The sequence below is a fragment of the Hesperophylax consimilis genome, chromosome 3 (genome assembly GCF_061612785.1).
Source record: "Hesperophylax consimilis isolate HC1 chromosome 3, BYU_Hcon_1.0, whole genome shotgun sequence".
NCBI lineage: Eukaryota > Metazoa > Arthropoda > Insecta > Trichoptera > Limnephilidae > Hesperophylax > Hesperophylax consimilis.
In genome coordinates, this window is record NC_142838.1 from 25,155,706 (window position 1) to 25,181,521 (window position 25,816).

General features: G+C 32.2%; 1 protein-coding gene across 3 annotated transcripts in view; it reads left to right on the top strand.

Annotated features, from left to right (window-relative positions):
• The window catches only part of LOC149425160 (very long-chain-fatty-acid--CoA ligase bubblegum-like), an 89,925-nt gene that overhangs the window by 10,572 nt on the left and 53,537 nt on the right, over window positions 1–25,816 (top strand). Inside the window, exon 1 of one of the 3 annotated variants that reach the window (XM_089649576.1) lies at window positions 6,555–6,725. The exons of 1 other annotated variant lie outside the window; for it this stretch is intronic. The gene's annotated coding sequence lies outside the window, so the exon portion shown is untranslated. Of the gene's footprint in view, window positions 1–6,554; window positions 6,731–25,816 lie in introns of those variants that run through there. One more of the 3 variants, XM_089649559.1, reaches the window with a different exon arrangement.

The following is a 25,816-nucleotide window of genomic DNA, read 5'->3' on the forward strand; positions in this document are numbered from 1 at the left end:
CTAATATTTTTTAAAATAAAAACTTACTTTGAATTTACATATTATTACAGTGTCTTTGTAACAAACAACTACAATATTTTTCCACATCAGCGTCCGCAGTACCAGACATAATATGAGTTGTTTAAGAAACTAATAAAAATAAAGCGAACTACGCAGATAAGAAGTTACAAATATTTCTTTACTATATAATAATTTCGTAATTTATTATTATATCAATTTTGATATTATTTGCAGAATATTAAGTTTGCGACACCTTGCGAAATTTTCCTGAAACTCTTATGTTCGCAATAAAATAAGTAGGTACCCAGGTACTTACGTAGGCATTTTGAGAAAATGATGTGTTTTTTGTGTTCAGGTAAGTAGGTACTTTGATATAGGGTTTTTTCACAGCATTTGAACCATTTATCAAATATAGAAAATATTTCAATTCTGTGAAAGTCCTAGTCAAGAAATGTTATTATCCAATAAGATAGGTACCGTGAAACAACCGGCCTATGATTAAACACTGACGGAACTTCAATAGAATCTTCACAGAATCGGAATTTCAACTTTGAAAATTGATGAATAATTGTTCAAATTCTATGAAAGAACCCGTCCTCAGTAGTTTTATCGTATATAATCCTTGGAGGAATCAGGTATAATCACATGTTTTGTTAACAATAACAATATAGGTACCTGTTCAAAGACATCTGTATTTTTTTAAATAATGAATAGAAGCAGGGGCGTACATAAGGGGGAGGGGTGTGGGTTTAGGTGGTTCAAACCCCCATCCACCTAAATATTCCATGGGAAGAAATAGCAATAGTACTCGTCGACTACATACTTGAAAAATAAAACAATATTATAATTAACCTGTCTCTTTATCAATGTGATGTAAATAACAAGTTGCCGTGAGCAGAGGTCCCAAAACACTTCCGACCCCTCCCCCTTTTCCCCCAGTGTTTAACCCCCCTAAGTCAATACTATAACTACGTCAATTGATAGAAAGAATCAAGCTGATGCAGCGTGCATCAGTTATCACGGGTTTCTAGGTCTATAAAAGTTGGTTCCATGACAATCCTCAAAATGACAATTCAACACACCTGTAAAAAGTGCTAAATAGTTATGAAAAGTTATGAAGCAAAAACCGGTTATCCGGTCACCATAAAAGTTACGAAAAAACGACCAAACAATGAAACTTTTTTTATATAAATTTGTCTGAAATAATCAATATGAACTATTACTTCATCTAAGACTTAAACGACGTTTTTAAGACACCTTCTCTTGATTGTTGTTGTTTGCTAGAAAATGATTCCGTGGTGCTTTTTCCTACTGCCAACTGCATACATCCTAAAAGATAGGCATATAAAAAACATCACACATTTTTTCAACAGAGATTAGATAAGGCACTGAATATTGAATTGATAACTATATCACGATCAAGATGTCAATCCCTGTGGACTGTGATTTAGTATGATTTATTTAAGTTGGATTAAATAAGTGAATGGTTATGTTATCAAATAGATTAAAGTTCATTTTACGGTCAGTGTTGAAGTTCACTTTTAATTGTCATTTTTTTAATACTTAATTATAATCAATTGTTTTATAAAATGTACTGATATAATTTTTTCTGTTATGCGTTCAGTTAGGACGAGTTGTTTCAGAGTATTTGAACAATTCTTCAAATTTCAAAGTTAGTTTTCAAGTTCTGTTATTGTTTCGGTTCGGTTAAGTAACTGGTATATAATAACAGAACTTGACTAGGACATTCACATAACCAGCAAATTAACGTTGAAATTTGATGAATTGTTCAAATTCTATGTAACAACCCATCCTTAGTCGCATTGCCCAATGAATTATGTTTCCCCATTAACCTGGATAGATTCTTGGGGACTAGAGGAGTGAATGTCAGACCCTATAAGGGCCGGTATTTCAGTATACTCCGGAACGCTATTAGATGGCTTATCTTGTCCGGGTTCAGAGACCCCGCGAACATCAAAACATCGCATCAGTTGAAGAAGATAGTCAATCTAACAAATGGGATCACGATTGAAAACCAAGATCTAGAACACACAAATATTTAGTGCGTAAGTTTGAACTTTGGTTTCCCCACCGACCTGGCACTCTCCGAAGGCCTTTTTTCATAGACTTACATCAATGCCTTTTTTATATTAATCTCGCGTATAAGTACCTAAGCCTGTTGTGGATAATGTGGATAATGGTTGTATACTGATTTGGTGACTAGGTGATTGTCTTACAACTTTAGTTATTGAAGTCCACTAATAAGTCCGTTCACGCCACTGAAGGGATTTGGTAATACGGACCAGAAATGTCCACTTACTCCGGAGGGCTGGGCATTGATGATAGTTGGAGAAATCGAGATTTTATGTGAAACTGCACAAGAGTCCCAACTGCTCCCAACCGTCTGGAGCCAATGAGACTATGGAATCCCCAATCGGGGTAAGTTGTGAGGCTGAAGGTAGTGGGGAGGGGAAGGAAATGGGAAGAAAAGGTGAGGAAGTACCTGTCTATTCAGATCTGCTCACCAAAAATAGGGCTAAAGCCATTTCACGCAACGTTTCAATTCGGAATGGTGGTCTTACACCTGGGCGATACTGAGAGAATCTTCCACTCTGGTACTTGCCGCAAATATTTCGGTAGTAATATGTCATTAGTAGATGTATTATATGTGATTCCTGACATTATTTGGATTAAAAAATACAATTGAAATTTTGGAATCCGGTGAGATTTTTGACAATTTGTTTTCTTAAAACGTAAAAAAATCAGAAGGTTTTGGACAGTTAGAATCGGGGTGATGGGTTGGTCGTTTACTAGGCTGAGTGACCAGTGACGACATGTGAAAAAAACAAAAAATAATAGGATTTGAAAAAAAAAATTCAACAACAACAAAAAGTCACCGGATTCCAAAATCATATTAATTTTTTACTCCAAATAATGTCAGGAATTATTTAAAAAGAAATTTCTTGACATGGTTACTACAATTATTATGTTTAGACCACCGAGCTAGGCAAATGTCCGTATTTGTTAAAAAAGTAAAGTACGTCCCTTAGCATCCTGCATAATAAATTTACTAAACATGCGAAGAAAGCATGATGGGTAACGAAAATGTAAATATGATTACGAAATTCTGATAGTGAAACTAGACACAAAAAAATCGATCAATGTGACAGGAATTGCAACTCGCATGAAAGGCTCAAACTTGATAAATTGTTTAGAGCTTACAGGGAACGAAGAAAAAAGTAGGCAGAATAAACTATAAATATTTACATACAAAATCGGGGTTGTGAACAGGGCCATTTTAAGCCGTCAAAGGGCCCATCAAATTGTTTTGCATTGTTTGTCAAGTTAAATAAAAATAATAAGTATTTTTTTAATGTGTATATTACATACATAGACATAAAAATACTTGCAGCAAATAATTGTGAATATCGGACTCCTAATTCCACAATAATATCGGAGCCCTATGGAACTATGACACTCCCAACTGGAGTAAGTGAAGAGAGCGAAGGGAGTGAAAAATTTCTTACAACTCACAAAGACACGGAAAAACGCCACAGGTTTTAAAAAAATCCACGGTATCCCCTTGGGTAGGTACGTGGTGTTAGTGAAATATTTTTTTTCGACTTCTGTGTCCTCAATGCAGTGGCGAAACTATATCATCGGGGGCCCGTGGAAAATTCATTGGATGGGGCCCAGCCAGTAAAGATCATAGTCGCGTTGTAATTGCTTTTTATAAATAATTTAAGAAGTTACCCAACATTATTACTAATATTGTGTCCATTTTTATTTTCAAAAGCATAGGTTGTAAAAGTGTATGTAGGTATAATGAAAAAAACAATTTAGTCCTTACACGATATTTATGAATAAAATTCTTTTCTCCGAGCTTCCTGTTCCGCAAAAGTATCAATAACGTCTGAATTTTCAACTGACAGAATAGCCAAGTTACGCAGCCTGTCTTGTACCATTCACTTTCTTAAATATGTTTTTATTAATTTTAGTTTCGAAAATGACCTTTCGTCACTAGCTGTAGTCGCAGGAATTGTAACAAATAACATTTATGCAGTACATACTTCATTAAAGCTGCACGACATAAAATGATTCTTTATTATTAATAAATCAACAATGATTCAGATATAAAGAAGAACAACTAAAAACTTTAATTCTTTGCAAGCCATTAAACTATTATACGTATCTCTAGTAAGAAGTCTAATTGAATATAACTCAGTAGTTTGGTCTCCATCTTATAAAATTCACATTAACAACATTGAGCGAATACAAAAAAATTTCTACGTTTTATAAATTTTAAATTAAATATCCCTGTCGAAGACTTAAAATACAATTTCTTAAAATACTCTAAAAATACATACATTAGAAGATAGACGTAAAATAAACGATTTAACGTTCTTATTCAAAATACTTAACTCTAAATTCGACTGTTGTGAACTCCTGCAACTTATAAACATACATACACCCACAGTAACAACACGACTAAATACAATATTCTACAGCAGCACACGTAAGCGTAACTACATTGCCCACTCTCCGATACAACGACTTCACACCATGGGAAATCATTACTTGGGTGATGTTGACATATTCAATACCAACTTGGCAAGTTTTGTGGATCATTTAAAACATTTATTTCAACAATACTCCTAAACACATCATGTAAACCAACAAATAGCTGTAATTTTCTGTTTTTGTTTCTTGTGTTTGTATGACTTGTTACATAGCTTTTATCAAATGTAATTTTATTCTTATTTTTTATGTTTGAAAGTATTTGTCAAATTAAAATTATACTACCAACCATGTAAAAGCCCTCTGGGCGTTAAATAAATAAATAATAAATAAAAAAAAGTCTTTTTTATATATATCAACAAATTCTAGAGCTCAGAGTCATTTAAATTTTGCAGGTTGCAAAACACTGAAATTGGAAACAATTTCATTAATTGGAAGGAAACGCGATTTCAGTTGATTAATAATGATGTCCAATACTCGATGCCTATCAAAATACGGGAAATGTCGGGAATACCCCGAGCATCTCTAGCTCGCCTGCTCCGCCTGCCGCGACAAAAAATTCAACAACCAATGATGCGTTCTAAAATTGAACTACATCCTTTTCTTATGAATGCGTTTAAATTTTAATAATTTACTTGAATTTTTACCGATATGGCCTTTATTTGTGTTTAACTTTAGTTGATTTTATGTACTTATATAAAATTTATAATTTTTACTAAATTTTGTTAAAAATGTTAGGTTACTTCTGACTTCTGAACTCTCGGCCCCTCGGCGGCCGGGGCCCCGGCCCCAGCGGGGCCCGTGGCATTTTGCCAGCCCTGCCACCCTATAGTTTCACCACTGCTTCAAGTGTATCATTTTGGAACCTGACCGTGGCCCCCTCCGACTTTGAGGCCCTATGGAAATATTCATATTTTATTTTCCGAGTCCTGTGTTCTCAATTTGTACCATTTTCACAGCATCTCAAAAGATGATATTTTACTTAGGGTACTTATTTTCCATCGGTGCCTACTATGTGAAGTTAATCTTAAAAATTAAAATTAAAATCGGTTCCTGGGCGGGGCCCCTCATTCCGAGGTTGGGGCTCTAGGCCGGGACCTCTCGGGCCTAAGCGGAAATGAAATACACAACCTCCGTGGCAGAGCGGTAAGTTCTTTGGCTCTGAGCCCAAGGGTCACACTATTTCAGCAGCCCCCTGGTGATGAACGAATATTACCTACCTTTAAATGGCTTTAGCTATGATCAAATTGCATGAACAAATCTGAATAGTTTCACAACTGTCAATTTTCTTCTTCCTCCTATCGTTCCTTCTCCTATTTTCTTTGGAATCATAATATTCCCTAATATTCGGAATGCCGTGGTGACATAAAACACCTATAATGTCGGTCTTACCAAAAAAATAAAATATGTTTTTGAAACACGGACAAATTGAGTTTCTTACTATGCATACCTAGAACCTACTAGGCGCATAGTAATTATTACATAAAAATAACAATTAGCTTACTTCCCTAACATTAATTTGGGAGACCACCCCGGGAACCATTTATTGGATAACCAACACCTCTGCCATAGGTCACCTCAAGTGGTTTATACAAAAACACTGTAGGTATCTAATTATCTTATTTAGATAAATGACTTATCGAATTGAAAAAAAATCATAAATAATCTCATTCTTTCAGCTTTTCCACATAAAAAAAGTTTTAATAATCAATAAATTCCAAGAAAAATCGCGGAAAGCCACTGTTTTAAAATGACACATATTCTCACGATCACTGTGAGAATCATCGAAAAAGAAATAAAACAATAGATTTTCTGCTTCGCTGGTATTAAGAAAAATTCACAGGTGTCAATGATGATGTATATCTAGGTAGGTACTTCGCCGATCAGCGAAAGATCCGCTGACACGAATTTCCAAGAGAAGAGCGGCAAACGCAACACGAACACGTGGCGAGTCGCAAGATACTAAAAAACTTGTAGTACTAAAATAATCTCGTCTTCGGTAGATGAATACCGTCGGTTTCGTATTGGAATTGGATTCAATCGTTGGTCGACGGTCGACGGTCGCTAGTCGCTTTCATATCGCCGGTACGTTCAGTCAAGTTCCTACGGCTCCCGCATTCCGTTTCGCAGTGTTACGTGTTGTAGGAAAAAATTGTTTCCGAGTTCTAAATACCTCCCGGAGGAGCATAAATTAACAGCAACAAAAAGTAATGTAAGTATTTTATTTTACTAATTCAAAAGTTATTATAAAAAATCACGTATAATGCGTTGAACTCGTGTTAGTAAATACGTGAGTAGTTGTTTTTTTTTTTCTCTTTCATTTGTATTATTTACGTACGTAGGTAAGTAAATATTAGCAAACTACATCATAATTCAACAGCAAAAATGAAGACGTTCCACAATATATTTTTCTCGTGTTAGTCATATAATAATGTATGCTTTTTGTATCTTTGCCATTGACATACTGCCGGTTTATTTTTGGTAACTTAACCTTAGAACGCGAGAGACTTGTTTCATAAGTGCGCGAAAACTTTATGTATCAATAATATAATTATTGCTTTTAGATATGTAGTCACTTATAGAAAGCACTGTTTGAATGAATCAATGTATGGAGGTGTTGGTTGAACTTTGTTGATGTAATAATATTGTAAGTGAAGATAACTGTACCACACTTTGCGTATCGCAGCTCGCAGCAAACATCCGTTAAAATAATAATAACTCGGGCGCTAATGGACTGGACTGGCTTTCATCTCGAAATCGGGTTTATTATTATTTAATCCATTGACATTTTACCACTACTCCCGCAAAAAAACTATTTATAATATTTTTACAACGATTTTAAATTCTAAAGATATCTAAATATTATTATCAGATGCACTAAAATTAAAATTAATTGGTTATTAAATTTACCTACAGACTAAAAGTTAACGGTGTCCCACTGTGCAAAAGGATTTAAAATTATTTAAGTAATTACTTAGATAATTATATTGTGGTCATATTCAAATTCGTACAAAAAGTAAGAAATAAGATTTAGTTTTCCAAAAACGACAATTTAGATATTATTATATTTGTTATAAATACAATAATAGCAATTCTATTATGGAACCAATTTCTGCTGGTTTTCCTTGAATCAAATTACTTTTTCTTAATTGTTCGGAAGCCCGGAAAAATATAACCTAACCTTGAGGAGAATGTAACACCAAAACATACTATCCTGAATCGCAAAATATTACATTGATTGTAATTTTCACATAAGTTGGTAAATGGCATTTTTAATTCGCTTAATGTAATATAGTTTAATTGTTGCTTAGTTAAAGATAGTTCCTACATCAAAATTGTTGCTTAGTTAAAGATAGTTCCTACATCAAAATTGTTGCTTAGTTAAAGATAGTTCCTACGTCAAAATTGTTGCTTAGTTAAAGATAGTTCCTACATCAAAATTGTTGCTTAGTTAAAGATAGTTCCTACGTCAAAATTGTTGCTTAGTTAAAGATAGTTCCTACATCAAAATTGTTGCTTAGTTAAAGATAGTTCCTACATCAAAATTGCAGAATTTAATAACATTGAAATATTTACCTGTCAAAGGATCACAGTAGGTACCTACTTACCTAATTGATGAGCTAGCCTTGTGACTAGGTATAATTAGAACAGAAACCTTTTTTTCCATTTTGTAATCATGTTTCCACATTATTGTTTCTTATTAATTTATTTATCGTCGTTCTTTCAGAAAACTGATAGGAAGCAATTTTTCTCTGCGGAAATCAAACTCGCGCAATCTTCTGATTCAAAGTCTAATAGGTAGACTATTCATTGCCCTTTGAAGGTCGGTGTTATAATATTAATAGTGCAATTGCACTGTGCATGCCAACATTGTTCTACTTCAGGTACTATCTATTATGCTTATCACAAAAGCTGTGTAAATTGAAAATTTACTATTAAATTTTACTGTATAATTTATTATAATAAAACATTAGAAAATGGGTACCTTTAGGTATTACTACTACGTGAAAATGAACGTCGCGAACTTCCGACATATCTCGGTCTCGTAGGATTTTTCGGCGTTCAAATCCTGGCCTCGTCGGGTTTAGGAAAATCTTTGCATTCAAATCCTGATCACGTTATAAAGACCCCGACGAGCGACATTCGAATTACTACTTATTTCTAGTGCATCGGAATAATTATTTTGATAATCATTTTTTTAAATGTCACAATTTATTTATTTTATTTTAAATTTTTATAAAAAAAATCACACCACTGAAATCCCAACGAGATCAATGAATGCTTTGTTGTTAAAAAAATTGTTTTTATTTCAGTTTCTATCTAAAATGAACTTTTATATAAGGAAATTATGCAACAAATCTCAAACAGAGATTGTATCGTTTTTTTGTGATAAGTGTTCATAATTAAATTTGCAAAATCTTATAAAATATCTTTTGTTTTTTAAATCATAGATTATACATAGACGCTTGTTTAAACATCTAAGATAAGATATTATGGATCTTTTTAATTGAGTAGTCACCCACAAATAATATTTAAGCCTTTTTTATTACATAATACCCCGTTGTGAAGATATTTCACACAAAAAAAACTTTAGATAAAATAGCAACTTATATCTATTTAAATATTTTAAATAATATTAGAATTGTATAGTGATTTATTTTGGGGGTATTATGCCGTGTTGCACTATCGCCTTCTTTAGCCTACGAAATACTCGTATATGTAATGCTGTCCGAAAGGTTGGCTAAAGAAGGAGGTAGCGCAACACGGAATAATACCCCAAAAATAAAACATTATAATAATACTTTTCGCCGTGAAAAACTCAAATCAAATATTAGTGTTGCTTTACTTCAGCTTGAATTCTTTTGCTTCATACATTAAAGCAACGCAATGCAATTAGACATGTTTATTTTCCGGATGTTTTACAGTAATTTTATAATTATTTATGAACTAGTATTCCCAATTTAACACATCAAGTAACACATTACAAATGTCATTGAAGAACATTGTTCTACACATCATTGGAATTTCGTGTGGATAGTTCGTTCCTCAACTGCAACAACTGTGAAGAACATTGTTTTACACATCTTTCGAGTTTTGTGTGGATAATTCTTTCCTCATCTGCAACAACTATGAAGAACATTGTTTTACACATCTTTCGAGTTTTGTGTGGATAATTCTTTCCTCATCTGCAACAACTATGAAGAACATTGTTTTACACATCTTTCGAGTTTTGTGTGGATAATTCTTTCCTCATCTGCAACAACTATGAAGAACATTGTTTTACACATCTTTCGAGTTTCGTGTGGATAGTTCGTTCCTCAACTGCAACAACTGTGCAGAACATTGTTTTACACATCTTTCGAGTTTCGTGTGGATAGTTCGTTCCTCAACTGCAACAACTGTGCAGAACATTGTTTTACACATCTTTCGAGTTTTGTGTGGATAATTCTTTCCTCATCTGCAACAACTATGAAGAATATTGTTTTACACATCTTTCGAGTTTTGTGTGGATAGTTCGTTCTTCAACTGCAATAATTGTGAAGAACATTGGTTTACAGATATTTCGAGTTTCTTGTGGATAGTTCGTTCTTCAACTACAAAAATAATCGTAAATCGCTCTTCCTGCTATCAGGGAATTATTCTGATATATTTTTTTACTATATTATTCTGGCTGTCCTAGACCGTGTTGTTTCACAGAATTTCAATAATTCATCAAATTTAAAATTCAAGTTCTATGCAAGTTATATTGGTTCGTCATGAGCCGATTGTTTCGCAATACTTTATAATTAATAGAACTTGAATAGAAATTCTGTGAAACAAACCGTCCTTAAAAACAATTAATTAAAAATTGTATGTAATAGTTTGATTTAGTTCGACGTTAATTTTTTTTCGCTTTTATTGACTGGTTGTGCGAAATGACAATCATTTCTACTTCTGCAGACGTAGCAACTAAGATATACTATATACACTATACAAATAATCAAATGAAATACGCCAATGTAACTTTCTAAACCAGAGGTTCACAAACTTTTTTGCCCCGTAGACGTTTTTGTTTTCCGTGGACCCCCTGCCTGCCGAATATTGAATTTTTGTAAAACTATTAACGTCCCATGTGATAATCATTTATTTTTTTCGTAAAAAGATTCCCTTCCCTTGCCTGTGCTACAACCGGGTGGCGGTATAGTTGCTCTGTCTTTACACTGTGCAGACAGGGGCACCCTTGTGAAGTATTACACCAAATGAAAATGGAGCAGGATAAGCAACGGGAATTTCTTTCTGTAGCTGGCCCTACAGAACTGCCCCTTAATTTCTTTGTTAGCGCTTATTCCGATCAGTTCTTCTTGTCATATGATATCCGATTCTTCAACATTCCATTTCCACAGTCAAAATGTCCTCAAACTTAGTTTTGAAGTCTGTGTGAAGTAAATTTAAATGTTGAACGTCATTATTACCCTGGACGTTTTTCAAAAACAAGTTGGGGAACTAGGAAAATTCGCGGCTTCCAATGTGCAATGTTTTGGTTCAATATATTGATTCCGACGAGAAAAGGAACGTAGACTCTATTTATATACCTCAATTAACAACTTTACGATATATAAACATACAAATAAGTAATTTCTCAGTCTATTATATTTGTGTTAGGTGTATTGTGTCATTTACGGAATTCCTAAATGTTGACTTGAGGTAAATGAAGGTCCGCTCGTATGTACCCCCATTTGAATCTCGTGGACCCCCAATTTTTTTTCTCGCTGACATAGACCCTCAGAAAGCCGATATCGACCCCTGGGGGTCCATATAGACCACTTTGGGAACCTCTGTTCTAAACTCTTACAAGTTGTGAGAGAATCCCCTTATATCAGATAACGAACTATTATTGTGCGCAGCTGTTCTATCAACGTATACCCATATCACTCGCTTACTAAATTTAATACCCGTTTTGAAAGGGTGATTTTTAATTAGATATTTTGAGTGTTCATAACAATGCGAAGTGCGATTAGTTCGACCTATTTATTGGATAGATATATTCACGTAACAGCTTTATACCGGTGTGGGATGAGATGATTTGAAGGTGTGTCTAATGTCTAATCACACCCTTCATAAATTATGTATGATGGTTATATTTTCATAAGTAATTAATAACAAAAACCTACGTCATTTTTTACCTATTTATAATCACTTATTTTTACTGCTGATTCTGAATGAATCAATCAATGTCTAAATAATATTATTCTATATTCAATGCATGAGGATCATTAGATTAATTCCCTACTGGTCTTTATTCTATGGGATCTTTATACAATAAGGATCCTATAATAATTTAAAAAAATACTATATAATGATTTTTTAGATAGAACCGTAATAAATATATTTTTTAAAACGATAAAGACAAAAAACAAATGGTTTAATAAATAGAATTGTAGGTAAGTACCCTAAATTTACAAACCTATCTGGGTAGCAAGCACAGTTGATTTGATAAAGGTTTTATCGATAATGTCGGTAACTTGTGATCCCAAGCTTGTCTGCAGATCACCAATGAACAAACAACACTTCACAACGACTAAGGACGTATTTTTTCGGAAAATTTGAACAATTCTTCAAATTTCAAGTTCTGTGAAAGATTCTTTCAAATTCTGTTATTATTTCAGTTCTGCCATGCAAATACCCTATAATGATATAATAACAGAACTTGAATAGGACTTTCACAGAACCCGAAAATGAACGTTGAAATTTGATGAATTTTTCAAATTCTCCGAAACAACCTATCCTTAGTGATCTTAATTCATTCGACGATTACTGTTTTTGTACGTTAGCGATCTGCAATCGTGCTAAGTAACGATGACAAGTTATCGACATTATCCATCGACCGTGCTAGATACCCTGGGATCTATTACCTCTTAGAGCGTTTTTGGTTGTTATATATTGTTGAAAAAATTCTGAGAAATAACACATGTAAGGGACATGTCAATCTGTTTACCTTTTTACCATTGATATTTTTTTATGCCCAGTAGAGTATTTATGTGTAATACGTAATACGGTATGTAATTTACTAAATATAAATTATTTAGCATTTAAAATAATTAAAAGCTTTGCTATTGTTATTATACTAATTCTTTACAATTTTGTACATTGAATTATGTTTGTAATTACTTTGAATATTGTATTATGTTCATTTGTTTGTTGAATTGCGTTTGTATATTATTTTTTAATATAGTTTACAAACCGATTTTAAAGCATTATTTTATTTTTATGTACTTAGTCCTCCCATAAACACGAGCTACTGGAGTTCACCTTATGGATTAATATTATAATTAGAAAATATATATATATATTTTTTCTTTGCATACTGTTATAATTTGAAATCTAGTATTATTTTGAAATATACAAATAAAAATAAAATAAAATAATGTTGCAATGTAAATTTGCCTAAATCCAAATAATACAAAAAATATAAAAACAAATATAAACAATGCCACATGTTGCGTTGTCGTTGTCTAAAGGTCTTAACCTCGATATAAGCAAGTGGGAAAAGTAATATAATATATAAAGTAACGTAAGATCAAACAATCGTGTTTATCACAAGGAAAAAATAAGAGTAGGAAAGGAGGCCTATCACCTTATAAATGATCTTGCTTCATTTGTAATTTCTGATGTTGGTCTTGAATGTTCTGTGAGTACTGTAGTTTATAGATGTACATCTAGTATTGTTTCACAACACGAACGGTTTTTTGATCGCTCTCGATAATATACAATATTTATATAATAAATGATGATTGGGGCTGATAATTTATACTGTTTTCCGATAATTATCGAGGGCGACAAATATTCAACGATATGCAACAACGACGAAAATAACATTCATAAACAAATGACACTTGATTTTTGGCTTCAATTTTTCAAATCTTTCTACTTTGCTTATTTCGAAGGAAATATTATTACCTTTATTACCTTTAGGAAATGGAATAAAAACAAGGGAGAGAGCAATTTAGGTAGGAACCGGATTGTCGGATTAACCATAAAAGTTTTTCAATATTAAACAGCACAGAAATAGTAACATAACATAACATTATGAAATAGTAACATAACAACAGTAATAGTAACATAACATAACAGACTGGTCGGTGGCCGAGTTGACATCGCGCTTGGGTACCACCCAGGCGTAGTGTGCTCAATTCCTCGGCCGGCTAAGTCCTCCATCACAACACAAGCAACATTTTCCGCTTTCTGTGGTGGTAGTAGGAGATTTTCAAATATTGTCAGGTTATTCGTAACCCGGGAATGTTTGTCTTTCTTTAAAAAAAAAAATGCATTCGAATACGCATGTGTTAAAATGCAACACACCTTATTATTTCTCTATCTGCACAGACAGACTGAGCCACAGCAACGCGTGTTGGGGTACAGCTAGTAACAAATAAAATAAGTCGAAGCAGAGAAGGCAATTTATTTCATGAGACTAGATGTTCTATGTCCCGAAATAAATTTGACTAAGATACTCATATTTATGATATTTAAGATGAGTTGTTTCAAAGAATTTGAACAATTCATCAAATTTCAATGTTGATTTTCAAGTTCTGTGAAGGTTCTACTCATTTTTTGTTATTATATCGTTAATGGCCAGTTGTTTCACAAAACTGAAATATTAACAGAACTTGAATGGAACCTTCACAGAAGTTGATTGTATCTCGAAATTAACATCCTTGGACGGGAGATTCTACAGGAACCAAGTAGACGATTAAAATTTTGAAAGTTACTTAAATCGAACAATTATGTATTATTATTAATTTTTCTAGGTACCTATACATATATTACTTAAGTGCAAAATCTAAAACTGAAATCAAATTTTAACCATAAACCGTTAAAATTGGTCTTAATTTAATTCTATAAGCTGGGATTTTGAGTTTTACACCACGATTAGTTCGAAATTATATTTAACTAAATTATTTGAATGTTCCTTGTTTGTAATATAATATGTACAAGCAGTGTGAATATTGTTCATTTCTCTACATCCCCTATTAAATTATTTTTACACTCCGTAGAAACCTTCCCAACTTTTGCGAGAGAATAAATAATAATAATATCTGTATGATTTGTATAGCGCCGTTTTAGTAAAAAATCACCTCAAGGACGCTGTACAAATATATAATATATTTCTACAATGATCTATGTAATATAATATTTTGAGGTATATTTGTATATATCGTGATTAACAATCAACGAAGAAGTAGTAATTCGCGTATCTGGTAAAAAGTTCTTTCAAATTGATTGAATTTGCTTCCGAAGAATCGTTAATTATTTCCGCACCCACCACTCAACATTTTCTAATATCATCAAATTCAATTTAAAATAGAATATTGATTTTTTTTTAAATATATTTTATTTATATAAAAACATAAATATGTCAAACTAAAAAAAACTAATTACAATAAAAATGTTTTCTTTCTAACGTAACTACCCAAATCGATAGAGAAAAACGTTTCTCGTGTTTGATTTGAGGAGTAGTGCCATTACAATATATTATATTGGGTAAAGAAAAGAAAGAAAGTTTTTATTTATGAATTTATATAATTTTATTTTATTAGAATGAACCGGTATGAACCAGGCTTTATGTACAAAGCTAATTTTTGAGGCTGATATCATTTCATTTACTTACTTAGGTACTTCTATTGTTATTAGTTATATGACTAATGTTCTAAGATTCTCACATTTAAACAAAGGAAAATAATATGTAATAATACTTATGAAGGATTATTTATGAAATTGTATTGGAATGTGGGGTGCGGAAATTCACTTTAATCACATGTAGTGCAAAATAAATTAGTCATTTTATAATGTTTCAATAAAGGATGTTTTTTTCCAATTACTGTTATTTATTTTATTATTCACATTTTTATTTAAAATCTTTGAAGCGATAAGTGCAGTACCGACATCAACAAATTACGTACACACAACCTCTGCAAAGTACAAGATTGTCTCAATGACAAAGAAAATGTATGCTTTTATGGTTAATTATTATCAAACTAGCTAGTAATGTAATACTGGCTACTTATTACCTGCTGAAAGGGCCTTTACACTAGGTGCTAGAGCATTTCTGCTAACTTACTGCTGTAAGATTGTATTATAGGACTGTATTGGTTGAGTTTTTTACAAGTTTAGTCATAAACACGTACCTACGTGTACGTAATGGTACATATACATTTGCGAACCGAGCCACGAATTGCGGGAAAGGGACGAAGCAACTGCAAGCGACGTTTCGCGCCATTTGCGATTGCTTCGTTCCTTTCCCATAAGTTGAGGTTCAGTTCGGCTCGCGTATGTATACGTAGCATAACATCTATCTAGGATTAAGGTTCAAGGTTCGCAACCCGAACCACGACTATCATCAATATATTATGTATCTACATACTAATAATAATATATATATATATATATAAGGCTGTATTTCTCGTTATTCTGCAAGAAACAGCCGAGAAAAACTACGTGTTTATCATGATACTATTTATTTTCTGAATTTTAATATCCATAAAAAAACCTTTGTCGTATCTAATTAAATCCTAAATAAAAACATCGCATTTAAATGAACATAATTTATTTGTCGTAATTCTGCTTAGGTATTCGTATATTTTTTATAAAGTCATATACTCGTTGCATTGTCATGTCAGATCTTACAAACGTGGTTCCTCTAAGAGACAATATTAACTTTTAAATGGAATTATTTGGAAAACATTTTTAAATTTGACACTTACCTCCTCAGACCCGAGAGCTTGGGTATTTGAAATAATATTTTTTTGTTCCGTTTTTTATTTATAAATAGAGAAATAACTTTTTTAAAACGTACCGATAAGGGCAGGGGGTGTGGTATCATATATGATATTTGAGGTCTGAGTCACATTCAAAAGGGTTATTTTATCTTCTTTATCAATATTATTAGGTACGGTTTTTATATAGTTTCAGGTGAAAACATTCGCAGATTATTAAATAACAATACTATTTAATAGTTTATGGATAAATTAACGTTTTTTTTCTAATAAATGTGTAAAAATTTAGGAACACTTTGCATTGTGAACAAAAAACAAAAGTCAGGGTCAGGGCCAAGACTTTGAGACTTTAAACATTTTTTTCTTTTTTTAAGTATATTTTATTAAGTTTATTAGATATAAATTTAACATTTTATATCTAGTGTACATCTATTCTAAAACTACTATAAAAATATTCCATTACCTAAGTACTAATATTTGAACTTTTGGCTACCTTAACATTTAAAGGGAATTGGATTGGAGGGATTGAACATTTTGAAACCTTTATAATAAATATCGTTTTGAGTATTTAATGAATTATTATTTTTTTAATATTATTTTTCTGGTCATCATTTATCATCGTTTTTATCAGCCTTTTTGGCATGAAGATCTTCATGCAATAATAATCTATCATGCCACATCATGATTACTGGAGGTCCGTTTGTTTCATCACCAAGATGTCTATATTCATTTTCGTCTCTCAATCATGACACTAGACTATCCAAATTCACACTTGAAGCTATGGTAATCAAAGACCTCTCCGGGAGGTAAAACATTATTGGTTTTCGAACGATATTCAAAGCATGATGCTGAAATAACAAAATCAAAAAGTGTTTACCTTCTCTGTCCGTTTGTTGGTATGTTTTCGCTTGGCCCACATTATGGATATTGCCCTATCTAGCAAATCAACTCCACACCAATGTATAATAAATAAATAATGTTGTTGTAAGAGTTGATGTAGGCTTGTTGAGCTATCGTGATGTGTAGTTTGTCTTATTATGACCATCTCTTAAATTCGTTAAGGTTTTCGGTGGCTCGTAATAAAAAAGGAAAATGAATTAATCTGCTCTCGAGCCATTTTACGATGGCAATTTTAACATCGCTCAAATCATTGCCTTTCTTCATAGTCACAAAAGCGCACGATCAGTTCGTTGTAGCTGAGAATTTCTTATAAAATTTGTGGTAACCAGCACCAAGAACTCTTCTTTCTTGGAGATTTGAACAGTGGCATTGACGTTTAATACCTGCCTAAGAACAGTCTGTAGCCAACAAGTAAAGAGTCTGCCAACTTTAGCACATAACGTCTTTTTGTCCAGATGAAGGATAATCGTGTCTCCAAGAACTATTAGGATGGTGACCAAGTTTTGTCTTGTAAAGGGGAAATCATCAGCAGCACCTCCAGTCACCATCAGACTCCACATCCCTAGTATCTAAACTGAAACGATCTTTTTTGTTAGCATGACATCATCGTCCTCACTTCCCCAACCATAGCTGAAATATTCTGAAAAACTGCCAATGATTCCAAATCTGAATAATTTGAAATCATTGGCAGTTTTTTTCAATATTACTATGTATTACTAAAGGTTAATAAGCCGAATATGATGCATGATTTGAAATGTTAAAATGTCAAGCTGAAAGGTCCTATTTATTATTTCAATTATACAATGGAGGATTGTTCTACTGTTGAGAACACCACTGCAGCCTATCTTTCTGTTAGATGCGGCATTTATGAGAGAGGGGCAGGGCCAGCCCTGTAATCAATAATATTCGGATGATTTGTATTTTTGTGTAGCGCCGTTTTTACGAAAAATAATCTAAATGGCAATGTGTTTGAACTGTTAGGTGTTCGGTGTCATCAGCCCCTTGGAAATTCGGCGGCCCTGAGGGATCCGTTCCAACGGAGCTATCAGCGGTATGCCTACATTTTAGTTAGAACCTTGCCCCACAGGTTACGTCGCAAGTTCAGTAGCAATGTTCCACGTGCCACGATTGGCGCATGAAATCAAAATATTGCGTGTTTGACAATGTTTCAAATGTTATGTATCAATAAAAATTATCTTTACGTTTTTTTATTAGTAGGTATATAATCTATAAAAAACTAAAAAATCAACCCGTAAAACACAAAGTTTTTTTTAATACAATAAACGTATTTTAAAATTCTTTTAAAATACATTTATTTAAACAATTATTTTCGGTTTGACTGAATATTGAATCTTCCTACCCAGGGACTGGACTCGACCGCTCTACCAACATGCGATTGCCACCAAAAGTTGATAGAATGCGATGTGGGTAATTTCCGCTTCCAGGATTTGCATTCATTCATTCCCAAAAATAAAATTGAAATTCAAATAGACGTACTTAAAATTATCTTATGACTTATCGTGTTCATATTTTTATTTTAAGAAAAAACTAGCTGCGAGAAGTGATAAGTGACAAACAAATATGTTTGTATTCTCTGAACAACACTGCAAGGTTGTCCGAAACGCTGGCTCAATGAAGAGGAAGTCTAATAAAGTATGTATGTGTATTAGGTACCCCAAAAGTTAAGCAACAAAGAAAGCATCTTTCTTATTTAAGTTTGAATCGAATTATTGAATTTTGAACGTTGACTTTCCCTGAGCTGCAAAATACGCCCGATTATAATATATATTTATGGACAAGAAGATCGAACATAACGCAATGTAACTGTAAATTATCAAGAAAATTATATACCTACATGATGGGGCATAAGAAATAAGCAAACCCGGTTTTGAGGAGGAATAAAAAAAACTAATAAACTTAGAGACATTAACTTTTTTATTATGATTTGTATAAAATCCCATTTTTTAATAAGTTTTGGATACCACTTTAGCAAGATAGCGTCTTCAGCAGCAATACACTAATGTAGTCTATTTCAGAAGTTTTGGGCTGCTTCTGAAGTTTTTTATACCTCTTCAAAACCGGGTCATTACTTCTGCCCCACTCTGTACAATAAATAAAAATATACCGCACTAGTCTGTTCATTTTTTTAAATGTTTCTTTCTAATGGGCGCTACAGACGACTCAATTTAGTTGAGCGTTTGTATCAATCTGGTTGAGTTGAACGTAAAGTTGAACCGTGCGGAGATGCGTTGTATGCGATAAGGGGGCGTGGCTATCAAGTTAAACGATTATACCCCCAGAGCACAACCCTCCCAATATACATAAACATACCCTCACAACCGCCAACGTAATTGTTTCGTCCGTAGCTTGGTTGAGCGGTTCGATCAACTTGACTCAATCTGCCTAGGGAGCCGTCATGTGTATGTCATCGTAAGTTTTGACTGATTTTTTTGACATTATATGAGGATTTAACTTGCTTGTGGGTACTAAAATCAAGATGCACTCTGATAGATGCAAGGAAGGAAGCTCTTGTGATCCTTTTGGAGCAGTTGAAATGTATTGAAATGGATGCAAACAATAAAAAAGAACGAGACCATTAAAAACGAAATTTCCATTCTTTTAGCAGCAGTTTTTTTGCCTACCTTTGTCTTTTTCTTTTCATGTTAATAGTTAACCATGCTACTAGTATAGAGCGATGGCAGATTTATGTGTTTTTTATAAAGTATGAGGCACGCTGCCTGTGTTCCCCAAAGGAGCAACTGGAAAAATTAAACCAAACATTACATCGAAACAACACTCTACGGTTGACAAACAACGGTTGAAACAACAAAATTGAATGGTCTTTTCTCTTTGAAGTTTTTAGCTAAGCTAAGACTTCACCTAAATCAATTATTAGTTACAATATTGGTACAGCAACAGCAACTAATTAGCTACTACATAATTGATTGATTTTGCATAACATTGCACGATATGATCTCCGCACTTGGACCTCACACCCGATACAAATCAGTACCATTTATAAATAAGTTATATTTATCAGATTTAAACAGAACATAATATTTATAAACAATACGCGCTATCGCTGAGACGTGCTAATGCAGATCGTTAGGTGCTTAACTTAATTATAAAATTGCGTATCTAATTAGTTTTATTCAAAAGCGATCATTTTTATGTATTATATTATTATGTAATGTTTTCTGACGTCAACGACAAAGTTCGAGTTTTTAGCTCGGTAGGCAATGCATTCGACATAGGAAAATCAATAAAAAAATCTCTGTTTTTTGCAGAGAATATGTTTTATATCGATGAATTAAATCCAGGTGTGAATTGAGCTACTAGTAAAAATGTATTATTAATGATTTTCTAGTAAATACGTCTTTTTGATAATATCGTTGGAAATTAATGAATAATTAATGGTGGTTCGTTGACATTGAGGATACATTTATTATTGTTTATAAATTACTAGAGAAAGATAAATCTCTCATCTTAAGTGGAAATTAGTTTAATTCACATAATAGATATACTAAAATAGGTAGTCTTCACAGGTTCATAAAAAAACTTTTTTAAAATAATAATTCTATCTAAAATGACAAATAATATCAAGCAGAAAATATCTCTTGTTTGATATCCAGAGCAGTAAAAGTGTAAATAAATTGGCCCAGCCTTTTCTATCTGAAATTTGTAGGTCAATGCATTCTCCACATTTGCTTCTAAATGTTAATTTATCGGTCAAAAAATAGGCCATTTATTAATTTGCCATTCTATTATTTGATCCATTTCAATGGTGAAAATATTTGTCTTGTGACTCGGGTGAATCCGGGTACAATCTTCTCATGATTAAATAAAATATTTAAACCCACTAATAATAATACATCGATTTTCCTCCAAACGCAAATTTGATAAATTAATGCTAACTTAAAATGAAATTATTGATTCTGTGAATCAATCCAAGAAGATATATTATCATTATATTTATATTAGAAACATAGATATACCGATCGTGTTTTGATCAATTTGACGCCCGGGGATTGAAAACATGTTTTTGCGTTCACTCACTTTATATATATACAATGTATTGATAATTTTTAGGTAGGTATTTAAATACATAATAATATTTTAAACTAAAATTTGCGATAAATTAAATGTGTGTTGTGAAATATATCTACGTATTCCTGCGTAATGCGTAAAATTATTTAACTTCAATGAACTTATAATTTTCAAAATTGTAACTAGGTACTTATAAATAGATGACAAAATAACGTTATTTCTTTTTACAAAATGTGGGTTTATTTTGTTTACATGTTTTACAGATGCTTGTTTGAGTTAATAGATTGAGATACGTTTCACTGAACTAGGTCCCTTGGGCATACTTTAGTATTTTATCTGTACACACAATGGCTGTGCCTTTCATTAGCGGTGCTACATTTTTTCGTTCGATTTGTATGAATATAATATTAAAATGTCATTGGTTAGATGATGTTGTAATATTTCAAGTTTACCTACATTCGCCAGGTAATCTGTTCAAGTTTACTAACATTCGTCAGGTAATATTTTCAAGGTTACTAACACTCGTCAGGTAATCTTTTCAAGTTTGCTAACAGTCGTCAGGTAATCTTTTCAAGTTTGCTAACAGTCGTCAGGTAATCTTTTCAAGTTTGCTAACACTCGTCAGGTAATCTTTTTCAGCTTTTTGCTTTAATGCTTTCAGCTTCACAAATCCTAAATATCCCATAATCTATCATAATTATGTAGGTAGGAAAGTGAAAACAACACCGTTCCAATACTTTCAAACACAAAATTTACTTTTACGACGTATAAAAGCTTAGATCTAGAGGGTGATAGTTCACAAAAGCGGTACCAAATAAATTAAACAATTATGTGTATTATTTGAGCTACCGTGCAGCTACGTTTACGAAAATGTTTTTTTTTATGTAACTTTGCCTGTTCAAAGTTAAGCTCTGTATAAATATTAAGTTTTGTATGCATTTATTATATATACATAATAACGAAAGAAAACAAAAACGAAAACTACAGTCATATCCACATTTTCGTTTGCTCTGCCACTTTGATAGTTCTTGCAATTTGGTCGTAGCTCGGCGACAGTCGGCACACCTCCATGCCATATTTGTCTTTATTATCACGTGACAACTTGAAATCAGGGACCCATCAGTTCTAAAAAAAATGTTATTATTGGTAGGTATATCAGTAAATTACAGACAATTAAATAAATAAAAACTTAAATTGTTATTACCCCGAACGTGTTGCTGTGGCTCAGTCTTTCTGTGCAGATAGCGAAACAAAAGCGCGTGTTGCTTTTACGTCCAATAGATAACGCTGTTTAAAACAAAAACAAAAAGCATGTTTCAGATGACATCTTTATAATATAGGTATATAAAAACACACCCGTATTCGATTGGTAAGTTGTGTCGAAATTTCAAAGCAATCGGTGAATACCTTTCCGAGATATAAGATTTCGAAAAAACGAACATTAACATTTTATTTATAGAGATAGATGATAAACAAATATTTACGAGACAAGGTTTTTATGCATAGCACAAAGGATAACATATTATTTTAGAGCCGTAATTATTAGCCTGAAACACTTATATAAATTGAAAAAAAGCACCTCACCTGCAATCAGAAAGCAATTCCCGTCGGCGGCATATATTTCTTCTCGGAAGATTTTTTCAATTTATATAGGTGTTCAGCCTAATAATTATTGCTTAAAAATTTTTTTATGCTTCCGATTTTGTTGTCCGGATTAAATCTTCCCCATAGGAAAAACTAAACCCTTCCACTCACTTTTCCACAAATGATCAGCTAGTCAATCAACACTATGTAAGTGCACTATATAAGTAAAATAAATACAAAACAATACAATAACAACAACACGTCAACTCACCGGATATCAAATGGGAAAAAAATTCACCGTCTCCAGATATTTTCATATCAGAGGGTTCGGCTCGGTAGAACTTCTAACAGGGCCTATAAATCCTACTGATCCCTCAACATAAATATTTAAAAAATCTTTTGTTATCCTACATGTATTCAAAATGACCGACTTTTGCATCTTTATATATACATTTTTTGATAGATCTAATACGCCTAAATTTTTAATTAGAGAGCTAGGTATAATGCCAGTAGCCGAAATAACGAATGGTAATATTTTTATAGTCTGAGAATGCCAAATTCTTTTTATTTCATTTCCTAAATCTGTGTATTTTCTTATTTTTTCGCTAACAGATTTTTGAATATTACAGGAATTTGGTATAGCGACATCAATGATATAAGTTATTATTTTAATTTTGTCATGTAAAACTATATCGGGTCTATTATGACTAATCGCTCGGTCTGTTAGTATAGTTTTATCATCATATATTTTATAAAATTCGTTTTCTAAAAATGAATTTGGTTCGTATTCATAATACGGTACTATATTACGGCAGTCAATCAAGTTATGTTTAATTACCAAATTTTGGTGAATTATTTTTAAAACTTGATTGTGCCCAAATGTATACTCGGACGGTGCTAATATAGAACATCCCGATATAATATGTTCTATAGTTTCCGGAAAAGCCAAACATTTTCTACACAAATCATCAATTTGATTTGTATCTTTGATTATATGCTTTCTATAATTTTTAGTATTAATGACTCTATCCTGAATGGCAAGCATAAATCCTTCTATTTCTGCGCTCAACTCTCCAATACTCAACCATTTGTTTGACGAAAATTTGTCAACATACGTTTGGTTGAGATAATTAAAGTGTTTTGCGTGTAAAATTTTATTTGACCAGGAATCTAATAATTTCTGGTTGGGATTTATAAAAATGTTGGCATTCTCATCGTATAAATTTAAAGGTGTAATATTTCTATCTGCCTTGCAAATTATTTTGTGCATTTCTGAGCTATGAGCTTTCCTATGGAAAAAAGTTCTTAGCATTTCTACCTGATTATGTTTCAAAGAAGTTATTTTGACTATACCTCTACCTCCTAAATTTCTAGGTAAATTAACTCGTTCTATAGCTGAATTTGGATGATGGCAATTAAACTTTGTTAGCGTAGTTCTAATTAATCTTTCTAAGTTTTCTAAATCTGTATTAGACCATTTAATTATGCCAAATGAGTAAGTTAATAGAGGTATTGCCCAAGTATTTATTGCTTATACTAAATTTTTTGCAGATAGATTGCATTTTAAAATTTTCCTGATCCTGGTTTGAAATTTAATCCTAATATCATTTTTAATACTAGTATGGTCTAATCTATTTGATTGTGGGTATCCTACATACTTATAAACCTCATCCCTTTTCATACTAGTAATTTGGAAATTTCTAAATATACTCTCGTCCCCATCTACAATTTTGCCTTTCTCTATATGGATCGTTCTACATTTATCTAAACCAAAAGTCATTTTGATATCATCTGAAAAGTTTTTAACTACCTCGATCATTTTCTCTAAATTTTGTTCAGAATTCGAAAATAGTTTTATATCATCCATAAATAATAAATGCGAAATTGTACTACTCTCCCTCGTATTACCCTTAACTTTTTTTCCAAACTTGCTTTTAATTAACATTTTAGATAGAGGATTCAATGCTAAGCAAAACCAAAGAGGACTCAATGAGTCTCCTTGAAAAATCCCTCTTTTAATTGAAATGCCCGGTATTACTATTTTCTTACATTTTAAATTGATAAGTAAATTGGTATTCCAAAAGGACATAATATTTTCCAAAAAGCTAATAATAATGGGGTTAATTTTATATATATTTAATACTTTGATCAAAAACATTAAACATCAAATTTAATCATTTTTATTTATGTGGGTTTCATACAAAATATTTATAAATAAAAGCAAATGAAATGTAATATATAATACAAACCAAAGAAAGGATCGTGACTCCCTTATCAGGAACAAGAGCTACTTTTTATGATGTCAACACATGTCACATACATATGTAATATTTTGTAAAATTTAAAAAATTATAAAACTCATATAAATTTTAAATGTTTTAGACTATTTCTGCGGCATGCGGTTTTTGATCGCCTATTAAAAAATCTTTCTATTTTTCAGAAAGACTCGGTATTGCCATTCGCTTTTTATGGGTTCAAAGATTATTTTCTATTTACCACTTGACCATAAAAAAATGTTGATAGTCTATCCTAGAGGTTTGCATAACATCGCAATAAAAATATGCATACCCGAGAAGCATACGGATGCAAGTCCAAAAAGCTAAATATTCAGGAGAGCCAAAATACTTTTTTTCTGTAAGTTTGGTCTCATAACTTCTGCGGATATTCATGATGATTGATTTTTATTTTTTATACTATTAAATCAATTAATTTTGGATTGAAAATGCAAAGCCTAAAAAAATGTTTTAAATAAAGCATTATGGACTTGAGTCCTTCTGCTTCAAAATGAAATTGAATATTTTGGTACGACACATGGTATATTATAAAAGGATCAATGTTGAAAACTTCATTTGGAAGTAAAATAATAACTATATAACAGGTATATAAAAATATCTATTTTATTTATATTTTTTTTATTTAATTACAAATTATTGGTATTTTTCATATCTTCGTCATCTGACAGAGGATACTCTGGCATACTGGCCTTATGACTTAAGTTTTTGTAAAAAAAGTGC